Source organism: Rhinoderma darwinii, chromosome 1, assembly GCF_050947455.1.
Source record: "Rhinoderma darwinii isolate aRhiDar2 chromosome 1, aRhiDar2.hap1, whole genome shotgun sequence".
Lineage (NCBI taxonomy): Eukaryota > Metazoa > Chordata > Amphibia > Anura > Rhinodermatidae > Rhinoderma > Rhinoderma darwinii.
The window spans coordinates 183,856,078-183,883,998 of record NC_134687.1 but is presented as its reverse complement, the minus strand read 5'-3'; the positions used below and the strand labels follow the sequence as shown (position 1 = coordinate 183,883,998).

At 41.3% G+C, this 27,921-nt stretch overlaps 1 protein-coding gene across 1 annotated transcript in view; it reads right to left on the bottom strand.

The window, feature by feature from the left end:
* The window catches only part of STPG2 (sperm tail PG-rich repeat containing 2), a 773,928-nt gene that overhangs the window by 423,207 nt on the left and 322,800 nt on the right, over positions 1-27,921 (bottom strand). The gene's annotated exons all lie outside the window — the stretch shown is intronic.

The window sequence follows — 27,921 nt, the reverse complement described above, 5'->3', positions numbered from 1 at the left end:
GTCTCCCATTGAGTTCAATGGGGTTTTTGAGGCGTAAAAAACAGAAAAACACGTGGCGCTTTTCTGTTTACATTCAGAGCTTGACAGCTGTTGCGCGAATCACGCTGTTCGCACGGAAGTTTTTTTTTTCACGCACCCATTGACTTCAATGGGTGCGTGTTGCGCGAACAGCGCACAAATATAGGACATGTCGTGAGTTTTTTTCAGCGGACTCACGCTGAGCAAAACTCGCGGACTGTCTGCATGCCCCCATAGGCTTACATAGGTCCGTACGACACGCGTGAAAAGCACGCGCCTCGCATGGACGTATATCACGCTCGTGTAAACGAGGCCTAACTCCAATAAATATATCAAAATACCAGTGGGGTCAAAGTGCTAACTATACCCCTAGATAAATTCCTTGAGGGGTCTAGTTTCCAAAATGTGGTCGATTTTGGAGAGTTTCCACTGTTTTGGCACCACAAGACCTCTTCAAACCTGACATGATGCCTAAAATATAATCTAAAAATAAGCAGACCCCAAAATCCTGTAGGTGCTCCTTTGCTTCAGAGGCCGGTGTTTCGGTCCATTAGGGCACTAGGGCCACATGTGGAATATTCCTAAAAACTGCAGGACCTGGGCAATAAAAATTGAGTTGTATTTCTCTGGTAAAACCTTCTGTGTTACACAATTTTTTTTATTACGAATAAATTTCGGCAAAAAAAAAAAGAAATTTGTACATTTCCCCTCTACTTTGCTTTATTTCCTGTGAAGCGCCTAAAGGGTTAAGAAACTTTCTGAATGCTGTTTTGAATACTTTGAGGGGTGCAGTTTTTAAAATGGGGTGATTTATTTCGAGATTCTAATATATAAGGCCCTCAAAACCACTTCACAACTAAACTGGTCCCTGTAAAAATAGCCTTTTGAATTTTTCTTGAAAATGTGAGAAATTGCTGCTAAAGTTCTAAGCCTTGTAACGTCCTAGAAAAATAAAAGGATGTTCAAAAAACGATGCAAATATAAAGTACACATATGGGAAATGGTAACTAGTGACTATTTTGTGTGGTATTACTATCTGTTTTACAAGCAGATACAATGAAATTTAGAAAAATGCACATTTTTGCAAATTTTCTCTAAATTTTGGGTTTTTTCACGAATAAATATTGAATTTATCGACCAAATTTTTCCACTATCATAAAGTACAATTTGTCACGAGAAAACATTCTCAGAATCGCTTGGATAGGTAAAAGAATTCCGGAGTTATTACCACATAAAGTGCCACATGTCAGATTTGAAAAAATCGGCTGTGCCACAAGGCCAAAACAGGCTGCGTCCTAAAGGGGTTAATAAATAAACAAAACAATAACACAACACATGCATAAACTACATATTATTATCCCCTTAAATAACTAATAATACTAATATAGGTGTTTTCTTACGCAAAGATCCTTCTCCCAGGGCCGCCTGTAAGCATAGACCAACTGTGCCTATAAATTCGGCCCTGCTCCTATTATTGGAATTGCTCCACAATAACAGAGCAGCAGTGGGTAAATCTATTTCTATTATCACCTCTGTGTGATATCAGCAGAATACAAACCACTATTTTCAGCAGCCAGCATTCTTCCTAAGGGTATGTGCACACGGTAGCAGGCTTTTACGTCTGAAATGACAGACTGTTTTCAGGAGAAAACAGCTGCCTCGTTTCAGCCGTAATTGCTCCTCCTCGCATTTTGCGAGGCTTCTCTGACAGCCGTAAATTTTGAGCTGTGCTTCATTGAGTTCAATGAAGAACGGCTCAAATTACGTCTGAAAGAAGTGTCCTGCACTTCTTTTGACGAGGCTGTATTTTTACGCGTCGTCGTTTGACAGCTGTCAAACGACGATGAGTAAATGACAGGTCGTCTGCACAGTACGTCGGCAAACCCATTCAAATGAATGGGCAGATGTTTGCCCACGTATTGTAGCCCTATTTTCAGACGTAAAACGAGGCATAATACGCCTCGTTTACGCCTGAAAATAGGTCGTGTGAACCCAGCCTCAAGCATAGAAGTACAGCTAGTTTCTAATGATGGACTTAAGTTTACCCGGCTCTAGTATTGGACTGCTGACATTCAGAAAAGGGAGTGATTCTGATAATAGAAATCTGTTAGGGCCTAGCTGCACATGCAATTCCCTACCGCATAAGTATATGTAGCGTATATTTCACCAAACAGTTAAAATGTATCTATTTAACAGAATAAGTATGTGTCTGAAGTAGCTTCTTTACCTTGTCCAATTACATAAGGGAATGCAACAAATACTTTAAAATAGTTGTAGAAACTAAGCTGTGACTGGAAAGTTTCATTTAAGGGCGGATTTACACGAACGTGATTTACGTCCGTGCAACCCGCGTGATTTTCACGCGGGTTGCACGGACCTATGCAAGTCTATGGGGCAGTGCAGACTGTTCGTGATTTTTGCGCAGCGTGAGTCCGCTGCGTAAAACTCACGACAGGTTCTATATTTCTGCGTTTTTCGCGCATCACGCACCCATTGAAGTCAATAGGTGCGTGAAAATCACTCGCACCACAAGGAAGAACTTCCGTGGGATGCGCGTTATTCACCACGTGCTTTTCTGTTTACAAACATCCAAACGGAGTGTCATTTATGATGGCGGCTGCGTGAAACATGACACACGGAGCTGTTAAGTTCCTTTTGCGCACGCAAAACCCCACATTTTTTGCACGCACAAAACGCACACGCTCGTGTAAATCCGCCCTAAGAGAAACGTTTAGGAAGATTCATTGATGTGCATCATATTCTGGTCCAACGTTAACTGCTATTCAAGTTAATGACAAACAGATAAGGACATAAAATCCAGCACTGGAGAAGAAATAATCACAGGTAACGCTTTTTTGTTGCATACATTACCCCAAAAACGTCTCTTTAACTCATTCATTAGTTGATAAAAGCAGAAAGCATATGGTATCCGTGTGCTCACTAACAGCACCGGGAACTATCTGTTCAGATTAATACTCTGTCACAAATCAAGTCATTGTTTTCTGCCCCAAACGGCTCATGCAAACCAAATTGTGTCACCGGTAATGAATAAGAGATAAACTTGCAAAACTGCTGCTTGTCCCTGGATATTGGTAACAAGTAAGTGAATTGCGAGGACCTTTTAGAGACGCCTAGAATAGCAATGAAGGAGTCTGTCATTTTTGTCACACATGAGAGATGTTAAGCAGTTAATACCAGGCTATTAGTCACTATTTTAATAACTCCCACTATGAAGCATAAGGAGATAGTAGCAAAATCCAATACTGGCTGCCACAACACCATGCTGATTTTCATTAAATTTGTTCAAAGGGGACCCAGCATGGAATTATTAAACTACTTTCATAGGCAGATGACTAAAGAGGCTTGTCTATTTATAGAGATCACACTCAATCTTTATTTTCATACACACAAGGGCGGCTGCCAGCTTTAAAAATCCGACAACGCTTCCCCAATTTCTAAGCGCTGATAAACATAAAACACAACAAAATGCCCAGTGTGCAGAATAAAAGACGAAAATCATATTTTTATCAAAGAGTAGTTTTTCCTTATTTAAATCGCTTTGATGCCCTGATCTTGGATTTGCATTAGCACTAGGCGATCATGACATTTAACATTATTATTATTTTATTTTTTTACCGAATTTCCTTCTGCTTGATCATTCAATAACAATAGAATGAATGTTTAATTAATAACATTTAAAATATATAATAACTGAATAGAAGCTAAGGCTTGCCTGTAGTTACACAGAAGTGTTAGATAACAATAAAACCAGAGTGCTACAAAATGAAAATTGTATTTTTCTCTATTGAAGGGTAATTGTTTTGATAGATAAATATTGATAATGCAATTTTATTCACAATAAATATACAATTATGTGCTGTATTTAGAAATTCTGGAACTCAATATTAATCTCTAGGATAGCTTACAATACAATAACACCTGCACAATTTGTTAAGTTAAATATAATTGTTTTAGCAGTGTATGAATGAAAGGGGTAGTGTCAATGGCGTAGCTATAGGGGTCGCAACAGTTTCGACCGGGCCCCTATGCCTGGTCCCGGTTCCAACTGTATCTGCGTCCTTAGGACAGTTGATTTTAATGCTGGAGCAAGGAGCTGATGGCCCCTTGCTCCAGCATTCACTGTGCCGTTAGCGGCTAGGGGCAGGCAGGCGCGATGTTGTGATGTCATGTAATTATATATCTCTTTGTGACCCGTTTAATCTTGTTTGGTGAAGCCGGGAGAAATTCACGCAGGCTCATATCGGCCCATGCTGAAAATTTCTTGCTGATGATTGATTATAATTTATTAATTGGTACTAGTAGTACAATCCCAAAATTAAAAAATCTTAATGTAGAAATACAAATGCATTAGTAAATACTAATTGGGGTACATTAATTATAATTATAGGGTAATTATAGACCAGTAAGCTTAACATCCATCGTGGGGAAAATGTTTGAGGGGCTATTGAGGGACTATATACAGGATTGTGTGACAAAAAAAAAAATTATAAGTGACAGCCAGCACGGTTTTACTAAGGACAGAAATGTCAAACTAACCTGATCTGTTTTTATGAAAAGGTGAGCAGAAGCCTAGATAGAGAAAAAAAGCTGTCTGCAACAGCCAACCCTATTTCCCAGCCACCACTAATATATGAAAGAAAGTTACAATTTTATTAGCTACTTATAGCTGGACAAACCACAATTAGGATTTAAAATTATCACCAGCCGAGATCGGACAAACACATGTATGACCTGATTGACCAGGCATATCTGTATGTAACATAGGATTATGTCTTCCCTATTCAGTTAAATTGTTAGTAACTAGTAGCAGCAATAGGTCCGATCAGCAGCAGTGTCTAAAATTTGAACAGCCCCCCCGACATGTTTCGCCACTAGGTAGCGTCCTCAGGGGTACACGGGGCTAATGGCGGCGCGGAATAAAGGAGATCCTGATATAGACACGTCAAATGACGTGTCAGAAGGTGTGTCGGGCCAATTGGCCAATAGCAATGAGGGAGACATAGAGGCCTCTCAGCTGTGTTCAGCCAGCGAATGAATGACATGATAAGGTGCCTCAATCAGACAGGGGAGGCGACGCATGCGCATAAAGGTAAAAGAACGACTTAGTGCACTCATCCGGATAAAAGTAGCGAATCGACTCGCGCCTGCGCAGATGCACAGAACCGCAACTTAGTATCGAAACGGCTCACTCTGGTCGTTGATGCATTAGCATCATATATAAAGACTCAGTTCACCCATCCAGATTCAAGCCGCAAGTCGAGTCGCGCCTGCGCACCTGCACAGAACAGCAACTTAGTACCAGAACGGGTCGCTCTAGCCAACGATGCATTAGCATCATATACACACTGAAACCCCTTGCCGTCTTTATAGAGAAGTGACATCCCAGCAAACATTCATGCACCTACAGTGCCGGCATACAGCGGGACAGGATTGGAATACAAGTCCCCGACAGTCAGTTGCTACATTGCAATCCACATAGCGGACTAGGTTGGTCAGCTAGGGGCTACCAAATCCAGTCAGGTCAATTCACAGCTAGAAGGTATCTCCAAACGCCCCTCCCAGGGATATACGACATTTCTGAAAATCAATCCAGGATCAATAAGTATACATAAGTATTACATCAGTGACTATAAAGCCGCCTCCAGCATGTGGTCAAAGCTATAATCCATGTAGATAGATGGATCAGTCTAACCTTTGATTAGAATTGATTATCATATTGTTACATTATTTTGTTATCAGTATAAGTTCTCCACTAACCGTAAAGAACGCAATGGCAGGTAAGTATTATTCACATTCTAAGTGGTTTATATATGTATATACATAATTCCCAGGGGTCCAAGGTATGGACAAAAACATCAACGAGAGAAATTCTCGATGTCCAACTGTGGAATTAGAGGAAAGCACTGAAGGTAAAACCCTCATTCAGACCTAATGGAGACATGGTATTAAGTTGATGAATCCACCTTGCCTCCTCCTGCAGAAGTTTACGATCCAAATTGCCCGCTCTAGGTCCCATTTTGACCTGGGCAATACCCCAAAATTTAAGCAACTTGGGATTACTTCCATGAAATTTGACAATGTGTCTAGAAAGGGCGGTATCCTCATTACAGGTCACCGCACTTATATGTCTAGAAACACGTCTCCTCAGTTCCTGAATGGTTTTACCCACGTATAACTTGGGACAGGGACATTTAGCAACATAGACCACTCCACTGCTCTGACAGTTCAGAAATTGTTCGATTCGGTATATCCTACCGTCGACTGGATTGGAAAAGTTTTTAACAGTCGGCATTAAGGGGCAGAAGGAACATCTGCCACACGGATGGAAACCCTTCAGAGGTGACTTGAGCCAAGTCGACGATACATTAGATTGTTTAGAATAATGGCTATGTACCAGGAATTCCCGCAGGTTCCTGCCCCTACGGTAAGTGACACTTGGATTAGCCATGACTGCATCTCTGAGGTCAGGGTCAGCCGTAAGTATAGCCCAATGTTTTTTCAAAATTTGGACCACCTGAGGAGAGCAGGCGTCAAAGGTGCCAATGCACCGAATAATTCCAGATGACTTTTTAGTGATATCGCCTCTACTTGACAACAAATCCCTCCTCTCGGTGGCCCTTGCTCTAGCATATGCCCTATGTAGCCACTTTTTAGGATAGCCGCGCGCTGTAAATTTGTTAAAAAGACCATCGCACTCAGTTTGAAAGGCCAATTCGCTCGAGCAGTTGCGTCTAGCCCTCAGATATTGGCCAATTGGTATGCCCCTCTTAAGGGCAGCGGGGTGGTAACTCTGCCAATGCAGAAGACTGTTGGTCGCGGTAGCCTTACGGAAAACATCCGTTTGGACACCGCCACCAGGATCCAACGATATCTTAAGATCAAGAAAATTTATGGTATGATCATGAATTTCATATGTAAATTTCATACCGATATTGTTGGTATTGAGCATAGACATGAAGTCACGGAAAGTGTTGACATCCCCATCCCAAAGGATGAGGATGTCATCAATATACCTCCCCCAAAAGGAGATGTGTGAGGTAAAAGAAGAAAAATTATCAGAAAAAACTATAGTGTCTTCCCACCACCCTAAAAAGAGGTTGGCATAAGTGGGTGCACAAACCGTACCCATCGCCGTACCTTTTATTTGGTGGTAATATTTATGATCAAAAATGAAATAATTGTGAGTGAGTAAGAAACGCAAAAGTGACAAAACGAAATCATTGTGACGTTGAAATTGAATGCCTTTAGTGTTCAGAAAATGTTTGACAGCAGTGAGTCCTAATTTGTGCTGAATGTTGGTGTAAAGTGACTCCACGTCTATGCTCGCTATCATTGTAGTAGAAGTAACGTTGATCTCATGGATCCTGGTGACGGTGTCCTTAGTGTCCCTAAGGTAAGAGGACAGAGAGGAGACAAACGGCATTAACATTTCGTTGACATAGAGGCTAATACCCTGTGTCAGACTGTCATTACCCGACACAATGGGTCTGCCAGGAAGAGGAGAAGTTGCCTTATGAACCTTTGGCAGCGCATAAAAGGTCGCCAAAGTGGGGGTGGAATTGTAGAGGCACTTAAATTCATCAGTAGTGATGAACTTCTCATTCCTAGCACCATTGAGGAGGGAATATAATTCGGTAAGATATTTAACTGTAGGATTTACATCCAGAGTGACATAGGTGGTATTATCATCAAGTAATCTATGAACCATGCGAACATAGTCAGCATGGCTCATAATTACAATGTTACCCCCCTTGTCAGAGGGTTTGAAGACTAAATTATCATCTCTGCACAAAGTGTCCAATGCCTGCCTCTCATCATCATTAAGATTACTAAAGCCATAGGATTTCCTGGTCTTAAGTTTTTTAAGGTCGTTACACACCATCCTGACAAAGGTATCGATATGGCTATACTGTGAGAATGGAGGTGTGAGCTTAGACTTAGGGCGCAAAGTTGAAAGTGGTCCAACAACATCCACAACACCAAATTCGCTCTCATGGAGCAAACTTTCAAGATCCCTCAAGGTGTTACATTCTGTACGATCCAGAGAGATTTTTTCAGATATATTACCCTTGAAGTACTTATGTAGTGCCAATTTACGTGCAAAAAGGTTGATGTCCTTAACCCACGTAAATTCATCGTAAGATGGAGTAGGAGTATATGACAAGCCCTTTTTAAGTAAAGTTAGTTGGTAAGAATTTAGTTGGTATGAAGACAAATTTATTATCTGCATCTCATCATCTCTTTCTGCCTGTATATTCGATTTTATGATTTTGTCCCCCAGTTCAGACTGGGTGGACCTAAAAAAGGAAAAGTAGTGGGGGGACCAATACTTTGTTTCACTACATTGTCCCCTCCATATAGGGTTGGATTGGTACGAGAAGAGTGAGGGGTAGACAATATATTCACAGGGTTTGTTATGGATGTAGGAACAGGCATAGACGAAACAAAGGAGGAACTTAAGGTGTTGGAGGGACATGTTGCAGCACGGTTGGGAACACTAGTATTAAATTGCCTGGGCACAGACGGGGTTCTCTTAGAGAAACTTGGTCTGTTATTTTTTATTTTCCGTTTGCTACCAAGTCTAAGACTATCGTCACTATTCCTAAGTTCCTCCGTGCCTGAGGTGTCCGATTCAGAAAAATCGGTAAACACCGTACTACGTTTGGGCTTAGAGTAAGAATTGGTCTTATAAGTATAAACCTGTCCCAAATCAAAGTCTCTCCGGTCGCGAATGTATTTGCGATGTTTCCGTTCCTTTATTTCTCCCTGTAGTTTTTCTATGTTTTTCTGTAACCTAATCTCAGAGGTCCCAAACTCAGGACAGGAACTAAAAGCCTGTATGTCAACAATCTCCTTTTCAAGTTGAGCACTGACAGTGCTATAATTCTGTTTTTCAAACTCCAGTAAATACTGGAGCAAGCGCATAGAACTGTCAGTGAGGAGTTCTTCCCAGCCTTTAACAAAGGCTTTATTATCTCTATAGGAGTTCGGTGTGATATTGATCCTTAAACCTCTATATATGATTTTTTGTTGCAAATAAGTTTCCAGGCTTGCCACTTCCCAACAGGATCTGATATACTTCTGATAGGTTTTTTGGAGGTCCCTAAATGCTGTTTGGACGTCAAATTGTTGTAAGGGAATGTTACCTACAGAGAAGACATATGCCGCATCTGCAGATAAAGTCTCCAGGTCTGGCTTTCTAGACAGAAAACCTGCCATAGCAATGAGTCAATAACTAGATGAATAAAGCGTTCCAGGTGGGAACAGGGTCAAATAAACAGGGTGATTAACCCAGCAGTATTACAAAACGAACGAGGATATGACCCTTGGTAGCTGGCGGGCACAATATACATAAACATAGAAAAAAAGCTGTCTGCAACAGCCAACCCTATTTCCCAGCCACCACTAATATATGAAAGAAAGTTACAATTTTATTAGCTACTTATAGCTGGACAAACCACAATTAGGATTTAAAATTATCACCAGCCGAGATCGGACAAACACATGTATGACCTGATTGACCAGGCATATCTGTATGTAACATAGGATTATGTCTTCCCTATTCAGTTAAATTGTTAGTAACTAGTAGCAGCAATAGGTCCGATCAGCAGCAGTGTCTAAAATTTGAACAGCCCCCCCGACATGTTTCGCCACTAGGTAGCGTCCTCAGGGGTACACGGGGCTAATGGCGGCGCGGAATAAAGGAGATCCTGATATAGACACGTCAAATGACGTGTCAGAAGGTGTGTCGGGCCAATTGGCCAATAGCAATGAGGGAGACATAGAGGCCTCTCAGCTGTGTTCAGCCAGCGAATGAATGACATGATAAGGTGCCTCAATCAGACAGGGGAGGCGACGCATGCGCATAAAGGTAAAAGAACGACTTAGTGCACTCATCCGGATAAAAGTAGCGAATCGACTCGCGCCTGCGCAGATGCACAGAACCGCAACTTAGTATCGAAACGGCTCACTCTGGTCGTTGATGCATTAGCATCATATATAAAGACTCAGTTCACCCATCCAGATTCAAGCCGCAAGTCGAGTCGCGCCTGCGCACCTGCACAGAACAGCAACTTAGTACCAGAACGGGTCGCTCTAGCCAACGATGCATTAGCATCATATACACACTGAAACCCCTTGCCGTCTTTATAGAGAAGTGACATCCCAGCAAACATTCATGCACCTACAGTGCCGGCATACAGCGGGACAGGATTGGAATACAAGTCCCCGACAGTCAGTTGCTACATTGCAATCCACATAGCGGACTAGGTTGGTCAGCTAGGGGCTACCAAATCCAGTCAGGTCAATTCACAGCTAGAAGGTATCTCCAAACGCCCCTCCCAGGGATATACGACATTTCTGAAAATCAATCCAGGATCAATAAGTATACATAAGTATTACATCAGTGACTATAAAGCCGCCTCCAGCATGTGGTCAAAGCTATAATCCATGTAGATAGATGGATCAGTCTAACCTTTGATTAGAATTGATTATCATATTGTTACATTATTTTGTTATCAGTATAAGTTCTCCACTAACCGTAAAGAACGCAATGGCAGGTAAGTATTATTCACATTCTAAGTGGTTTATATATGTATATACATAATTCCCAGGGGTCCAAGGTATGGACAAAAACATCAACGAGAGAAATTCTCGATGTCCAACTGTGGAATTAGTGGAAAGCACTGAAGGTAAAACCCTCATTCAGACCTAATGGAGACATGGTATTAAGTTGATGAATCCACCTTGCCTCCTCCTGCAGAAGTTTACGATCCAAATTGCCCGCTCTAGGTCCCATTTTGACCTGGGCAATACCCCAAAATTTAAGCAACTTGGGATTACCTCCATGAAATTTGACAATGTGTCTAGAAAGGGCGGTATCCTCATTACAGGTCACCGCACTTATATGTCTAGAAACACGTCTCCTCAGTTCCTGAATGGTTTTACCCACGTATAACTTGGGACAGGGACATTTAGCAACATAGACCACTCCACTGCTCTGACAGTTCAGAAATTGTTCGATTCGGTATATCCTACCGTCGACTGGATTGGAAAAGTTTTTAACAGTCGGCATTAAGGGGCAGAAGGAACATCTGCCACACGGATGGAAACCCTTCAGAGGTGACTTGAGCCAAGTCGACGATACATTAGATTGTTTAGAATAATGGCTATGTACCAGGAATTCCCGCAGGTTCCTGCCCCTACGGTAAGTGACACTTGGATTAGCCATGACTGCATCTCTGAGGTCAGGGTCAGCCGTAAGTATAGCCCAATGTTTTTTCAAAATTTGGACCACCTGAGGAGAGCAGGCGTCAAAGGTGCCAATGCACCGAATAATTCCAGATGACTTTTTAGTGATATCGCCTCTACTTGACAACAAATCCCTCCTCTCGGTGGCCCTTGCTCTAGCATATGCCCTATGTAGCCACTTTTTAGGATAGCCGCGCGCTGTAAATTTGTTAAAAAGACCATCGCACTCAGTTTGAAAGGCCAATTCGCTCGAGCAGTTGCGTCTAGCCCTCAGATATTGGCCAATTGGTATGCCCCTCTTAAGGGCAGTGGGGTGACCACTTTGGCGACCTTTTATGCGCTGCCAAAGGTGCATAAGGCAACTTCTCCTCTTCCTGGCAGACCCATTGTGTCGGGTAATGACAGTCTGACACAGGGTATTAGCCTCTATGTCAACGAAATGTTAATGCCGTTTGTCTCCTCTCTGTCCTCTTACCTTAGGGACACTAAGGACACCGTCACCAGGATCCATGAGATCAACGTTACTTCTACTACAATGATAGCGAGCATAGACGTGGAGTCACTTTACACCAACATTCAGCACGAATTAGGACTCACTGCTGTCAAACATTTTCTGAACACTAAAGGCATTCAATTTCAACGTCACAATGATTTCGTTTTGTCACTTTTGCGTTTCTTACTCACTCACAATTATTTCATTTTTGATCATAAATATTACCACCAAATAAAAGGTACGGCGATGGGTACGGTTTGTGCACCCACTTATGCCAACCTCTTTTTAGGGTGGTGGGAAGACACTATAGTTTTTTCTGATAATTTTTCTTCTTTTACCTCACACATCTCCTTTTGGGGGAGGTATATTGATGACATCCTCATCCTTTGGGATGGGGATGTCAACACTTTCCGTGACTTCATGTCTATGCTCAATACCAACAATATCGGTATGAAATTTACATATGAAATTCATGATCATACCATAAATTTTCTTGATCTTAAGATATCGTTGGATCCTGGTGGCGGTGTCCAAACGGATGTTTTCCGTAAGGCTACCGCGACCAACAGTCTTCTGCATTGGCAGAGTTACCACCCCGCTGCCCTTAAGAGGGGCATACCAATTGGCCAATATCTGAGGGCTAGACGCAACTGCTCGAGCGAATTGGCCTTTCAAACTGAGTGCGATGGTCTTTTTAACAAATTTACAGCGCGCGGCTATCCTAAAAAGTGGCTACATAGGGCATATGCTAGAGCAAGGGCCACCGAGAGGAGGGATTTGTTGTCAAGTAGAGGCGATATCACTAAAAAGTCATCTGGAATTATTCGGTGCATTGGCACCTTTGACGCCTGCTCTCCTCAGGTGGTCCAAATTTTGAAAAAACATTGGGCTATACTTACGGCTGACCCTGACCTCAGAGATGCAGTCATGGCTAATCCAAGTGTCACTTACCGTAGGGGCAGGAACCTGCGGGAATTCCTGGTACATAGCCATTATTCTAAACAATCTAATGTATCGTCGACTTGGCTCAAGTCACCTCTGAAGGGTTTCCATCCGTGTGGCAGATGTTCCTTCTGCCCCTTAATGCCGACTGTTAAAAACTTTTCCAATCCAGTCGACGGTAGGATATACCGAATCGAACAATTTCTGAACTGTCAGAGCAGTGGAGTGGTCTATGTTGCTAAATGTCCCTGTCCCAAGTTATACGTGGGTACAACCATTCAGGAACTGAGGAGACGTGTTTCTAGACATATAAGTGCGGTGACCTGTAATGAGGATACCGCCCTTTCTAGACACATTGTCAAATTTCATGGAGGTAATCCCAAGTTGCTTAAATTTTGGGGTATTGCCCAGGTCAAAATGGGACCTAGAGCGGGCAATTTGGATCGTAAACTTCTGCAGGAGGAGGCAAGGTGGATTCATCAACTTAATACCATGTCTCCATTAGGTCTGAATGAGGGTTTTACCTTCAGTGCTTTCCTCTAATTCCACAGTTGGACATCGAGAATTTCTCTCGTTGATGTTTTTGTCCATACCTTGGACCCCTGGGAATTATGTATATACATATATAAACCACTTAGAATGTGAATAATACTTACCTGCCATTGCGTTCTTTACGGTTAGTGGAGAACTTATACTGATAACAAAATAATGTAACAATATGATAATCAATTCTAATCAAAGGTTAGACTGATCCATCTATCTACATGGATTATAGCTTTGACCACATGCTGGAGGCGGCTTTATAGTCACTGATGTAATACTTATGTATACTTATTGATCCTGGATTGATTTTCAGAAATGTCGTATATCCCTGGGAGGGGCGTTTGGAGATACCTTCTAGCTGTGAATTGACCTGACTGGATTTGGTAGCCCCTAGCTGACCAACCTAGTCCGCTATGTGGATTGCAATGTAGCAACTGACTGTCGGGGACTTGTATTCCAATCCTGTCCCGCTGTATGCCGGCACTGTAGGTGCATGAATGTTTGCTGGGATGTCACTTCTCTATAAAGACGGCAAGGGGTTTCAGTGTGTATATGATGCTAATGCATCGTTGGCTAGAGCGACCCGTTCTAGTACTAAGTTGCTGTTCTGTGCAGGTGCGCAGGCGCGACTCGACTTGCGGCTTGAATCTGGATGGGTGAACTGAGTCTTTATATATGATGCTAATGCATCAACGACCAGAGTGAGCCGTTTCGATACTAAGTTGCGGTTCTGTGCATCTGCGCAGGCGCGAGTCGATTCGCTACTTTTATCCGGATGAGTGCACTAAGTCGTTCTTTTACCTTTATGCGCATGCGTCGCCTCCCCTGTCTGATTGAGGCACCTTATCATGTCATTCATTCGCTGGCTGAACACAGCTGAGAGGCCTCTATGTCTCCCTCATTGCTATTGGCCAATTGGCCCGACACACCTTCTGACACGTCATTTGACGTGTCTATATCAGGATCTCCTTTATTCCGCGCCGCCATTAGCCCCGTGTACCCCTGAGGACGCTACCTAGTGGCGAAACATGTCGGGGGGGCTGTTCAAATTTTAGACACTGCTGCTGATCGGACCTATTGCTGCTACTAGTTACTAACAATTTAACTGAATAGGGAAGACATAATCCTATGTTACATACAGATATGCCTGGTCAATCAGGTCATACATGTGTTTGTCCGATCTCGGCTGGTGATAATTTTAAATCCTAATTGTGGTTTGTCCAGCTATAAGTAGCTAATAAAATTGTAACTTTCTTTCATATATTAGTGGTGGCTGGGAAATAGGGTTGGCTGTTGCAGACAGCTTTTTTTCTATGTTTATGTATATTGTGCCCGCCAGCTACCAAGGGTCATATCCTCGTTCGAAGCCTAGATAGAGGGGCCGCTGTGGATATAGTGTTTTTGGACTTTGCAAAGGCATTTGACACTGTCCCCCATAGATGTCTAATGGGTAAATTAAGGAGTCGGACTATAGGTTTAGAAAATATAGTTTGTAATTGGATTGAGAATTGGCTCAAGGACCGTATCCAGAGAGTTGTGGTCAATGATTCCTACTCTGAATGGTCCCCAGTAATCAGTGGTGTACCCCAGGGTTCAGTGCTGGGACCACTATTATTCAACTTATTTATTAATGATATAGAGGATGGTATTAATAGCACTATTTCTATTTTTGCAGATGACACCCAGCTATGTAATATAGTTCAGTCTATGGAAGATGTTCGTGAATTGCAAGCAGATTTAAATAAACTTAGTGTTTGGGCATCCAGTTGGCAAATGAAGTTTAATGTAGATAAATGTAAAGTTATAGCATCTGGGTACCAACAACCTGCATGCATCATATGTCCTAGGGGGAGCTACACTGGGGGAGTCACTTGTTGAGAAGGATCTGGGTGTACTTGTAAATCATAAACTAAATAACAGCATGCAGTGTCAATCAGCTCCTTCAAAGGCCAGCAGGATATTGTCGTGTATTAAAAGAGGCATGGACTCGTGGGACAGGGATATAATATTGCCACTTTACAAAGCATTAGTGAGGCCTCATCTAGAATATGCAGTTCAGTTCTGGGCTCCAGTTCATAGAAAGGATGCCCTGGAGTTGGAAAAAATACAAAGAAGAGCAACAAAGCTAATAAGGGGCATGTAGAATCTAAGTTATGAGGAAAGATTAAAATAATTAAACCTATTTAGCCTTGAAAAAAAGACGACTAAGGAGGGACATGATTAATTTATAGAAATATATTAATGGCACATACAAAAAATATGGTGTTATCCTGTTCCATGTAAAACCCCCTCAAAAAACAAGGGGGCACTCCCTCCGTCTGGAGAAAAAAAGGTTCAACCTGCAGAGGCGACAAGCCTTCTTTACTGTGAGAACTGTGAATCTATGGAATAGTCACCGCAGGAGCTGGTCACAGCAGGGACATTAGATAGCTTTAAAAAAGGGTTAGATAATTTCCTAGAACAAAAAAGTATTAGCTCCTATGTGTAGAAATGTTTCCCTTCCCTTTTCCCGTCCCTTGGTTGAACTTGATGGACATGTGTCTTTTTTCAGTCGTACTAACTATGTAACTATGTCATTTCTGGAACTAATTTTGACTGTTGATGGGTGAACCACTGCATTGGTATATATTTACTTGCATATACTGCAGCAGACATTTGTTTTTCTTTTTGTTTCTATACATTTTTCGTTAACTTAGTGCAGACGTTGTGAAAAACAACGGTGCGAAACATAGCTTTAATTTACATTCTGCAACTTGCCCAGTCTATTCCAGAGAAGCAGCAGTTTTCACCCTTTGCATGGCTGAAACCTGTGGCAAATCCTCTGCGAAATCTGCCACGTCTGGATGAACCCTCAAATATGCAAATTTTGCAGCAAATTTGTTGCGTAATTGCCACGAATTTGCGGCAAAATCAGCAGTGAAAAATTTCCGCCAAGTCTGAAGGTGCCCTAAAAGACTCATTGCAAGTTACTCCAAACGTTTGATTGCAGTTGTTACTCCCGAGGGTGGCACAACCAGTTATTAGGTTTAGAGGGGCAATTACTTTTTCACATGGATGATATACAGTAAGTTTTGAATACATCTTTATACTTAATAAATGGAATCATCACTCAAATGATGCATTTTGTGTTGTCTTTATCTTATATTAAAAGTAGTTGCTTGATCTGAAATATTTAAATGTGACAAATCAGCACAAATAGAATAAAGCAGGTGGGGACAAATACTTTTTCAGAGCACTGTATATAGTATATGAGAAAATAAGTGAAGAAACATAGAAAGACTGTTTTAACCGCTAGTATATTCTGTTATACCACAGGCCAGATATGGAAATGAAAAGTAAACAAATATTAAAATGCAATAACAAATCATTTAGAGCTAAGGGTATGTTCACACACAGTGGTTTCAGATGTAATTTGGACTGTTTACGCCTCGAATTATGCCTGAAAAAACGGCACCATTACTCCTCCAAACATCTGCCCATTGCTTGCAATGGGATTTACGGTGTTCTGTTCCCACGAGGCTTAATTTTCTGCGTCGCTGTCAAAATACGGCGCGTAAAAAGACACCCACAAAAAAGAAGTGCAGGTCACTTCTTGGGACGTTTTTGGAGGCGTTTTCATTGACTCCATTGAAAAACAGCTACAATAATGGGCGTAAAATACGCCGCGAAAAACGTTTTCAGGAGCTGTTTTCGCTTGAAAACAGCTCCGTATCTTCAGACTTTTTTGCTAAGCGTGTGAACTTACCCTAATTGTGTTAACAATTTCCTTTAAATTTAACCTTAAAAATTATTTTGCTGGCAAAAATAGTGTTCGAATAAGTCACTAAAAACATGATTCTTAATGTTTCCTGTAAAATCAATGACAAATTTATGGAAGTCGTTGTTTGATCACTGGAGCTGCTGTTTACACCACCTGGCAAAATGAAATGGCACAATGAGCAAGGTAAATTGCCCCATTTGCAAATACGTTCTTTTCAATGTAATACTGCATTGGGCAACTAATGGCTGTGGGAAGAACTACCTAAATCATTTGCAGAAGCAAACGTGACACACAGCCTATATGAGCATGCCATGAAGCCTTTGTCTGCCAGCTGGAACATAAAGTCAGCTGCATTCACATGCCTCAAATAAGAAGCTGGCAATTTCACAATACAGCAAGCAAGAAGCAAGTGGACAAAGTAACCTACAATTGATGTTAGTGTATTCTGTTCTTTGTATGTTCCCTAATATATGACATGTAAGAGAAAAGGAAAATGGATTAGGAAGCAGGAGAATGTGTGGGTATGATTTAAGGAGTATCTGCTCTCAGCATTTACCTAATCCACAGGCAGGAAAATATATGGTGTATTCACACGGTTGATGTATTATTACAGAGTTTTTGCAAAACAAGTACAAAGCTCTCCGTCATAGGCAGGCAGATCATCACACAGTGAATGGTTACCCAAAAGCCAATTGTTCACTTGGTTTTGACCTCACAAATATTGTATGTAAACGCACTTAAAGGCTAACGTAAAACCTTTGAAGGGCATTTTTAAAAAAAAATAAAAAGGTCTATCAGTGTGATTGGTGCAACTTTATAAATAGTTTTTATTAAAAGTTATTTTTACTTTTTGAGATACAGCTGCTCTGTATCCTGCATAAAGAGCAGCTGTATCGTTCGCTAAATCCTGTTCCCGTCAAGTCCGCGGGACTGACAGGTTCAGTGAAAGCGGGTCCTGCGTGTCTCTGACATAAATTCATAACTTAGATATGATAGATTACAGGTGGATCCTGCTTGTCAGAGAAACCAGGACCCGATGACACTGAACCCCCGAGGTCCGCGGGGGTGACGGATTCAGGTCTTAGCGAACCATACAGCTGCTCTATATAGAGAACACAGAACAGCTGTATCTAAAAAAGTTACAATTATTTTTAATAAAAACTACTTAGAAAGTTGCACCAATCACACTGATTGACCGTTTTATTTATTTTTTTAAAAATGCCTTTCAAAGGTGTACATATACTTTAATGCTCGTCCTGGTAAATATTTTGTGGGGTATTAGAAGTGACTCATAATAATGCTTACAGCTTATATTAGGGCTACATAACTAATCTAAAATAAATTATATACTGTAGTATATACTCTCTATTTATGTCTTTGCATTAAAACAAAACTACAATGATGTGCTGCTGTAAAGATTAAAAATTAAAATTGATTTATGAATCCATGTGCCAGGAGAGAGGCCAGGTTGTTCTATATGTCCTATACTCTATCCCATCTTCTCATAATTTCAGGGAAGGAAAATCAAGATTTTAAGAAAATCAATGAAAAAAAGAGTATGTTGCATTAAAAACACCTCTCTCCCATACAACACTAATACCAACATGTGCTTGTAAATAAGCCTTTTATGCATAGGATTTCACATGTTAGAGCTCAGAGCTATTCTTCCTACTATAAATAGGGAACAAATCACAGAATATGGGATCAAATTTACTTAAAATCACCAAAAAGCAAAAAGGCAATACTTTCTGATACATGGGCAGGTTAAAACACCAGTTCCCAGCAGGATGCAGACAAGCCACAATGCTACATGTGCACAGGTGCAAAATACTGATGAACTGCCACCCATACACCTATCATTCATGGGGGGGGGTAAATGGCTGCTTAGTATTACCATTGCACACAGATATGTCTTATATAAATGAGCCAGTCACATGGTTGTGTGTAGTGCACGATGCTGGCTTACAGCCTATCAGCTACTATTACATCAGGCAGGCTGCCCAGCACCTCCTAGGTGTACCACAAATAGTACTGACATTCCATTCTCCCCCAACATTACATTGCCAGGCTTTTTGCAGGACACAAGAGGCTTCTCCTATAGAAGAAAGGCGGAAAAGATAAGTTTATATTCAGATGAAGTACTACTATTTTTGGAAGACTATAGAATATCATAGTTCTTTTTTTTACTTGGGTGCTCTTTCAAGAATAAAAATGAATTGAAACAAATTTATGTTACGACCCTTAGATACTCCAATTACTAGCACTAGCTTACCCCTTAAAGTATTGGAAATGGGGAGAAGTTTTAAATACATATAAAACCAAATCTCACAGAATCCATGTGATTTTAAAAAATTGAATCTTTTACCGCTAATTCATAAAATGAGAGATAAAGTCAGGATATGGAAAAGGCTCCCTATCCCCTTCTCTGCTGGTGTAGCATTAGTTAAAATGGTCTCACCCCAAATACTTATTTTTTTTTGTCGAACGAACGCTCCTTTGTGGATAGGGGGGAAGTTTTTCAAAATCATTGACACACATCAATAATTTCATTTGGAAATGAAAGTGTTTCAGAATAAAACAGACGTTATACTCACCGGCACCTGCGACCACAGGATAGTTGTAGTTTGCCGGCGTCTACCTCCCCGGAGATGCCAGCACACGCGGTTGCACTGCTCCACTGTTTTCCTCAGGGTTTGTGCGCACGCTCGTTTCTGGCCTTAAAAGGCCAACGCGTGCATCTGTAAAATGGTCCCTACCCAATCCCAATGCACCCTGGTCTATAAAAAGGACTCTGCCCTCTTCCTCCTTGCCAGAGCATTGTTGTGTCTTCCCATGTTTGTTTGCAAATGGTCCCTTAGTTGTATCCTGTATCCTGTGTTCCCGTATCCTGTATCCCATATCCAGTAATTGTGTTTCTTCCAGTGCAAAGTCTAGTGTCGGAGTCGAGTTCACCATCTGTGCCAAGTGTCATCTGTGCTAAGTGTAATCTGTGCGAAATGTCTGCCAAATCTTCTATCCAGGTACTCTTGTACTAAAGACTATCACTGACTATTGCTTGGCCAGCTGCTACTGCGCTACGGCGGAGCGGCCTAGTGGGTCCACATACGCCATAGCCGTGACAACATCCCCTACGTAAAATTCAGGGATAGACTAAACTCTATAGCTGGAAAAACATGTCACCCAAAACACCATTTTGGAACAATAGATATATTAAGGAAATAGGTTATTTTCCACACTAGGACTACTGGGTTAGAAAGGGTATTAGACTGGTTAAAAATGTGTTGCACAATGAAGAACTAAAACCATCTTATGTAGGATACAGTCCTAGAAGACATAAGAGAGTCAAACAAGGCAATTGGCGGCACTTGCGATTCCACAAAAATAAAAACATACTCCCTACCTTTGCTGGTCTCCTATATTGGCGTGTCCCTGCCGGAAGGTGAGATGATGTAGCCATCTCGTGATCAATGCAGCCAATCACAGTTCGCAGCGGTCACATGTCGTACCTGCTGACACGGGCAAGTCGGGAGACCAGGGGAGGAGGTGTGTTTATTTTTTTATTAATCTCCTCTTCTCCCCACTTCTCTTTCTATTATCGTCAAAATAGCGACCGCCACTCGCCAGAGGTCACCATTTTAATAATTTGTGCGCTGTGAAGCCAAAAGCTTCATATTTCAACAAATCAAAAACTTTTGGGAAATTCAGACCGAATTTGATTTGTGCCAAATTGGTTCGGATATTTCTAATCTTATGTGTTGCAGGAAGAATTTCCTATCCTACAACATACCTTTTACTATTTCTTTTATTTCCAGATAGAGCATATTAATTTAGCCAATAAAAAGGTCTTAGAATTTTGTGGTGAAGAACGGCAGGGTTATAGAAATACTGTTAGCAAATACAACAATAGACCACTAATACGCCTTTTTACGTGATTCACTAATGGGCTTTAGGCTAGGCTGACGCCTTTTCACGTCAGCCTAGTCTAAGTCCTGCACGGGTCTCCCGTGCAGGCAGGAGCCGGGGCTCTGCTGCCTGATGACAGCTGAGCTCCTGCTCCAACGCCCGCGATCGAAGTTTACTTCGATCGCGGCCGTTTAACCCGTTAAATGCCGCCGTCAATAGCGACCGCGGCATTTAACTTTGTTTACAGAGGGAGTGAGCTCCCTCTGTCACCCATCGGCGGCCCGCGAATGCAATCGCGGGTCTCCGATGGGGTGTCATGGCAGCCGGGGGACTGATAAAAGCCCCCAGGTCTGCCCTGGACATATGCCTGTTAGGACGCGCCGGAGGCACGTCCTAACAGATTGCCTGTCAGATTTACACTGACAGGCAATAATGCTCTGGTATACGAAGTATACCAGAGCATTATAGCAGCGATCGGAATATCGCACAGTAAAGTCCCCTAGTGGGACTAATAAAATAAGTCATCAAAGTGAAATAAAGATTATTAATAAAAAGTACAGTAAAAAAATAAATAAAACCATTTTTTTCCATAAAAAGTGGTTTTATTTAGTAAAAGTGTAAAAAAAAAAAAAAAAGTACACATATGTGGTATCGCCGCGACCGTAATGACTCCATTAATAAAGTTAATATGTCATTTAAACCGCAAAGTGAACACCGTAAAAAAAAAAACGCAAAAAACTATGGCGAAATTGCAATTTTTTTCCATTGCCCCCCAAAAAAGTCATAATAAAAATGAATCAATAAGTCCCATGCACCCCAAAACAGTACCATTCAAAACTACGTCTTGTCCCGCAGAAAACAAGCCCAAAAAATCACTACATTGATGGAAAAATAAAAAAATTACGACTCTTGGAAAGCGACGATGCAAAAACAAATAATTTTAGTTCAAAAGTGTTTTTATTGTGCAGAAGTCGTAAAACATAAAAAAAACTCTACATATGTGGTATCGCCGTAATCGTACCGACCCATAGAATAAAGGTATCATGTTATTTACGTCGCATAGTGAACGGCGTCAATTTAAAAACGCATAGAACAATGGCGGAATTTCAGGTTTTTTTTATAATCCCCCCCAAAAAGGTTAATAAAAGTTAATATAAAAATTATATGTACCCAAAAATGGTGCTATTAAAAAGCACAACTAATCCCGCAAAAAACAAGTCCTCATACAGCTATGTAGACGAAAAAATAAAAACGTTATAGCTCTTTGAATGCGACTATAGAAAAACGAATAAAATAGCTTGGTCATTAAGGCCTAAAATGGGCTGGTCACTAAGGGGTTAATTTTAAAACTGTGTAATCTTTTGTTAAGGCTAGATCTCAACACTAATCCACTGCCATCTAAAAAAAAACATTGGAGGGGATGTTGATAATTGTGAAGTAAATCAATGGGAAAAGATCTTAAGAGATATTTCAGATGTCTCAATAGGCTCAATGGCTAAAGAAATCTCAGTGGTTGATTGCATAGCCTACCTCACATTTAAAGTCACAGGAGACCTTTCCTCCATTCTTTGTGGATAAATCATCTGAGTCTCTTTAACTTCAGCAATTTGCTCCATCAACAACTGGTTGGTTTGTTGTTGGGGCTGTAGTTGTGTAGTTGCACATCAGTTGCTTCCTGCTGGGCCTGCAAAGCCTCTGAATGAATTTGTCGTTGCTGTTCCATTGCTTTGGGCTGTTGCCTGCTGGCCTGCACCAGTTGTTTAACCCCTTAAGGACATGGCCAATTTGACTTTTTTCATTTTTGTTTTTTCCTTCCTGCCTTCCAAAAGCCATAACTTTTTTATTTCTTCGTCAACATAGCCATATTAGGGCTTATTTTTTGCGGGACAATTTTTAGTTTTTCATGGCCCCATTTATTGTACTGCATAATGTGCTGTGAAGCTGAAAAACAATTATTTGTGGGGTGATATGGGCAAAAAACAGCGATCACACTATTGTTTTTTTGTTTTTTTACGGCGTTCATCAGGTGGTAAAAATGACATATTTACCTTATTCTACAGGTCGATACGATTACAGTGATACCAAATTTATATGTTTTTATGTTTTACCACTTTTAAAAAAATAAAACTGTTTGCTTAAAAAAAAAACAATTTTTATTTTTCCATCAATTTAGCGGTGTGAGGGCTTGAATTTTGAGGGGCAAGCTGTAGTCTTCACCAATACCATTTTGGGGTACATGTGACTTTTTGATCACTTTTTATTCAATTGTTTTGGAGAGCTAAGGTAACCAAAAAACAGCAAATTGCATGTTTTATAAATATTTTTTTTACGACGTTCACCAAGCTGGTTAAACAACGCTTTATTTTGATAGTTTGGACTTTTACGGACATGGCAATACCAGTTATGTTAACTTTTATTTCTTTTAATATTGCTTTAGGGAAAAAATGGGAAAAGGTTTTTTTTTCTAACTTTTAATACTTTTTTTTGGAACATGAAAAAAAACTTTATTTAATTGTTTTTTAAATTTTTTATTAGTCCCCCTAGGGACTAATTCAAGTCTAATACTAATGTATTGCAGTATATCGTGATTCTGACAGGCCTGCAAAGGAGTACAAAAATGGCACATGCATCTTAACCCCTTCCCGACATTTGACGTACATGTACGCCATGGAAAGCATTGACTTCCCACAAAATGCCGTACATGTACGTCAAACGTTTGGCACCGGCTCAGAAGCTGAGTCGGTGCCATCATCGTCGGATCTCAGCTGTATCTTACAGCTGACATCCGACTGTAACGGCGGGGACCGAAATTAGCTTCGATCCCCGCCATTAACCCCTTAAGTGCAGCGCTCAAACGCGATCGCTGCACTTAAGGTGTTTGCAGCTCATCGGAGCCCCAGCAATGAAATTGCCGGAGTTCCGGTGGCTGCAATGGCAACCGGAGGCCTAATACTGGCCTCCCGGTCTGCCTAGCACCGAAGCCGGTCAAGATCCGCCTGGCGGCGGAGCCTGATCGGCTTCCGTAGCTGCCGGCAAGATGGCGCCGGGTCAGGAGCTGATCCAGCGTCATCAGCGGTGGAGGTCAGCTGTACTGTACAGCTGACATCCACCTGTAACGGCAGGAACCGGAGCTAGCTCCGATCCCTGCCATTAACCCCTTCGATGCAGCAATCGAAAGCGATTGCTGCATCGTAGCGGTTACTAGCAGATCGCCAGCCCTGACAGGCAATCGGGACTGGCGACTGCTGTTATGGCAACAGGAGACACAATGGTCTCCTGCTCTGCCATTACGGAAGCCGATTTAGGCCCCGCCGGGAGGCGAAGCCTAAACGGCTTGCTGTCAGTGAATGACTGACAGATCTAATACATTGCACTACATAGGTAGTGCAATGTATTAGAAAAAAAAAAATCTGACCGTTGGACCTTCAAGTCCCCTAGTGGGACTTGAGAAAAAGTGTAAAAAAAGTATAAAAAAGTGTAAAAAAAAGTGCAAAAAATAAAAGTTTGAAAACAATAAAAGTTTCAAGTAATCAAATAAAACACAATCCCCCTTTTACTCTTATCAAGTCCTTTATTATTGAAAAATAATAATAAACCATATGTATTTGGTATCGCCACGACCGTAACGACCGGAGGTATCAAAATATTATATTATTTATTGCACGCGGTGAACAGCGTAAAAAAAACCCGTAAAAAACGTTACCAGAGTTTCTGTTTTTTGGTCACTTTGCCCTACAAATATTACAATAAAAAGTGATCAAAAAGTCGCACGTATCCAAAAATGGTACCTATAAAAACTATAGCTCGTCCCGCAAAAAACAAGCCCTCATACACGTCCGTCGACAAAAAAATTAAAAAGTTATGGTTCTCACAACTTGGCGACAGAAAAAATACATTCTTTTTACAAAAGTAATTTTATTGTGAAAAAAGTTGTAAAACATAAAAAAGTGCAATAAATTAGGTATCGCCGGAATCGTACTGACCCGCAGAATAAAGTTAACATGTAATTTATAACGCATGGTGAACGCTGTATAAAAAAAACAAAAAAAGCTGTGCCAGAATTGCGTTTTTTTGTTTACCTGGCATCCCAAAAAATAGGATAAAAGGTGATCAAAAAGTCGCATGTACCCCAAAATGGTACCAACTGGTAATAACTACAGCTCGTCCCGCAACAAACCAGCCCTCATACCGCTACGTCTATGAAAAATAAAATTAGTTATGGCTCCAATAAGTCAGGAAATAAAAAAATATGCAGTTGTGCCCGAGGGGAACATTTCTTCAGTTTCAAGAGGCGATTTATCAAGGACCTAAAATTAGGGAACCAGGAAGGGGAGGGCCCAAACATATCCGCTGGAAGCGACGATGCCCGTATTATACCAGGATAATACTTTCCCAGCAAAATTCCCCAAACTACAAAGGCGCGGAGTGTGGACCAAAAGGGGGATAAGAAATGACACCATTTATCAGTGCGACACCGGCCTGTGCAGAAAGGATTGCTTCACAGCGTAACACACATCTATGGATTATTTTTATTTTTTTATACCACCTGACTATGCCCCTTATATACTCCGCCCCGCTTACATGTACCCCCACATTATAAAACACCAGCAATACTCAAACAAATATAGTACCAAGCAAAATCCGCTCTCCAAAAGCCAAATGGTGCTCCCTCGGCCCTGAACCCTGCAGCGTCCCCAAACAGCAGTTTCCTTCAACATATATGGCATCGTCATACCCGGGAGAACCCTTTTAACAATTTTTGGGGTGTGTCTCCAGCGTCATAAGCTGGGCATGACATATTTGCCACTGAATGGCATATCTAGGGAAAAATATACATTTTTAATTTGCACCATCCACAGCGCATTCATTTATGGAAAAGACCTGTGGGTTGAAAATGCTCACTACACCCCTTAATAAATACCTTGAGGGGTGCAGTTCCATAGTGGGGGTCACTTATCAGGGGTTTCTTTTTATTATTTCACATCTGAGCCTCTGCAGTTGTGAACCAATACTTTGTAAATCGCCAAATGAGGCCTCCACTCCGCATGGTACTCTTCACTTCTGAGCCCTGTCATATGTCCAGATAAAAGATTAGTGCCCCATGTAGGGTGTTTCTAAAACCGGGAAACACCGCATAATAATTAGAGAGCTGTCTTGTTATGGTGGCACAAGCCAGGCACCACATATTGGCATATCTATGGAAAAAAATCCCATTTTCACTCTGCAACATTGAGCGCACACTAATTTCTACAAAACACCTGCAGGGTTAAAATGCTTACTACACCCCTTGGTAAATGCATTGAGGGGTGTAGTTTCCAAAATGGGGTCACTTCTGGGGGGTTTCCACTGTTTTGGGCCCACAGGTGCCCAGAAACCAATCCAGCAACATCTGCACTCCAAATGGCGGTCCTTCCCATCTGAGCCCTGCGGTTTGCCCAAACAGCAGTTTATGACCACATATGGGGTATTGCCGTACTCGGGAGAAATAGCTTTACAAATGTTGGGTTCTTTTTTTCCTTTATTTGTTGAGAAAATGAAAAAATTTGCGCTAAAGCTACGTCTTATTGAAGAAAAAGGACTGTTTTTATTTTCACTGCCTAATTCTAATAAATTCTATGAAACATCTGTGGGGTCAAAATGCTCACTACACCCCTAGATGCATTCCTCAAGAGGTGTAGTTTCCTAAATGGAGTCCCTTTTTGGGCGTTTTCATTGTTTTGTCCCCTCAGGGGCTTTGCAAATGTGACATGGCCGCCGCAAACCATTCCTGCTAAATGTGATCTCAAAAAGCCAAATAGTGCTCTTTCCCTTCTAAGCCCTGCCGTGTGTCTAAACAGCCGTTTATTACTGCATGTGGGGTATTGTTTTACTCGGGAGAAATTGCTTTACAAATTTTGTGGTGCTTTTTCTCCTTCAGTCCTTCTGGAAATGAGAAAAAATTAGCTAAACCTACATTTTCTTTGAAAAAATGTAGATTATTATTTTCAGGGCCTACTTCCAATAATTTCTGCAAAAAAACTGTGGTGTCAAATCGCTCACTATACCCCTAGATAAATTTCCTCAATGGGTGTAGTTTCCAAAATGGGGTCACTTGTGGGGGGTTTCCACTGTTTTATCCCCTCAGGGGCTTTGTAAATGTGACATGGCCTCCGCAAACCATTCCTGCTAAATGTGAACTCCAAAAGCCAAATAGCGCTCTTTCCCTTCTCAGCCACGCCGTGTCTCCAAACAGCCGTTTATTACCACATGTGGGGTATTGTTTTACTCGGGAGAAATTTCTTTACAAATTTTATGGTGCTTTTTCTCCTTTAGTCCTTGTGGAAATGAAAAAAAATTAGCTAAACCTACATTTTATTTGAAAAAATGTAGATTTGAATTTTCACAGCCTACTTGCAAAAATTTCTGCAAAAAACCTGTGGGGTCAAAATGCTCACTATACCCCTAGATAATTTCCTCAAGGGGTATAGTTTCCAAAATGGGGTCACTTGTTTGGGGTTTCCACTGTTTTGTCACCTCAGGGGCTTTGTAAATGTGACATGGCCTCCGCAAACCATTCCTGCTAAATGTGAACTCCAAAAGCCAAATAGCGCTTTTTCCCTTCTCAGCCACGCCGTGTCTCCAAAAAACAGTTTATTACCGCATGTGAGGTATTGTTTTAATCGGGAAAAATTGCTTTACAAATTTTGCGGTGCTTTTTCTCCTTTAGTCCTTGTGGAAATGAGAAAAAAAATCGCTAAACCTACATTTTCTTTGAAGAAATGTTGATTTTAATTTTCACGGCCTACTTCCAATAATTTCTGTAAAAAACCTGTGCGGTCAAAATGCTCACTACACCCCTAGATAATTTCCTTGAGGTGTCTAGTTTCCCAGATGGGGTCACTTTTCGTTGATTTTGACTGTTTTGGCACCGCAAGAGCCCTTCAAACCTGACATGGTGCCTAAAATATATTCTAACAAAAATAAGGCCCCAAAATCCACTAGGTGCTCCTTT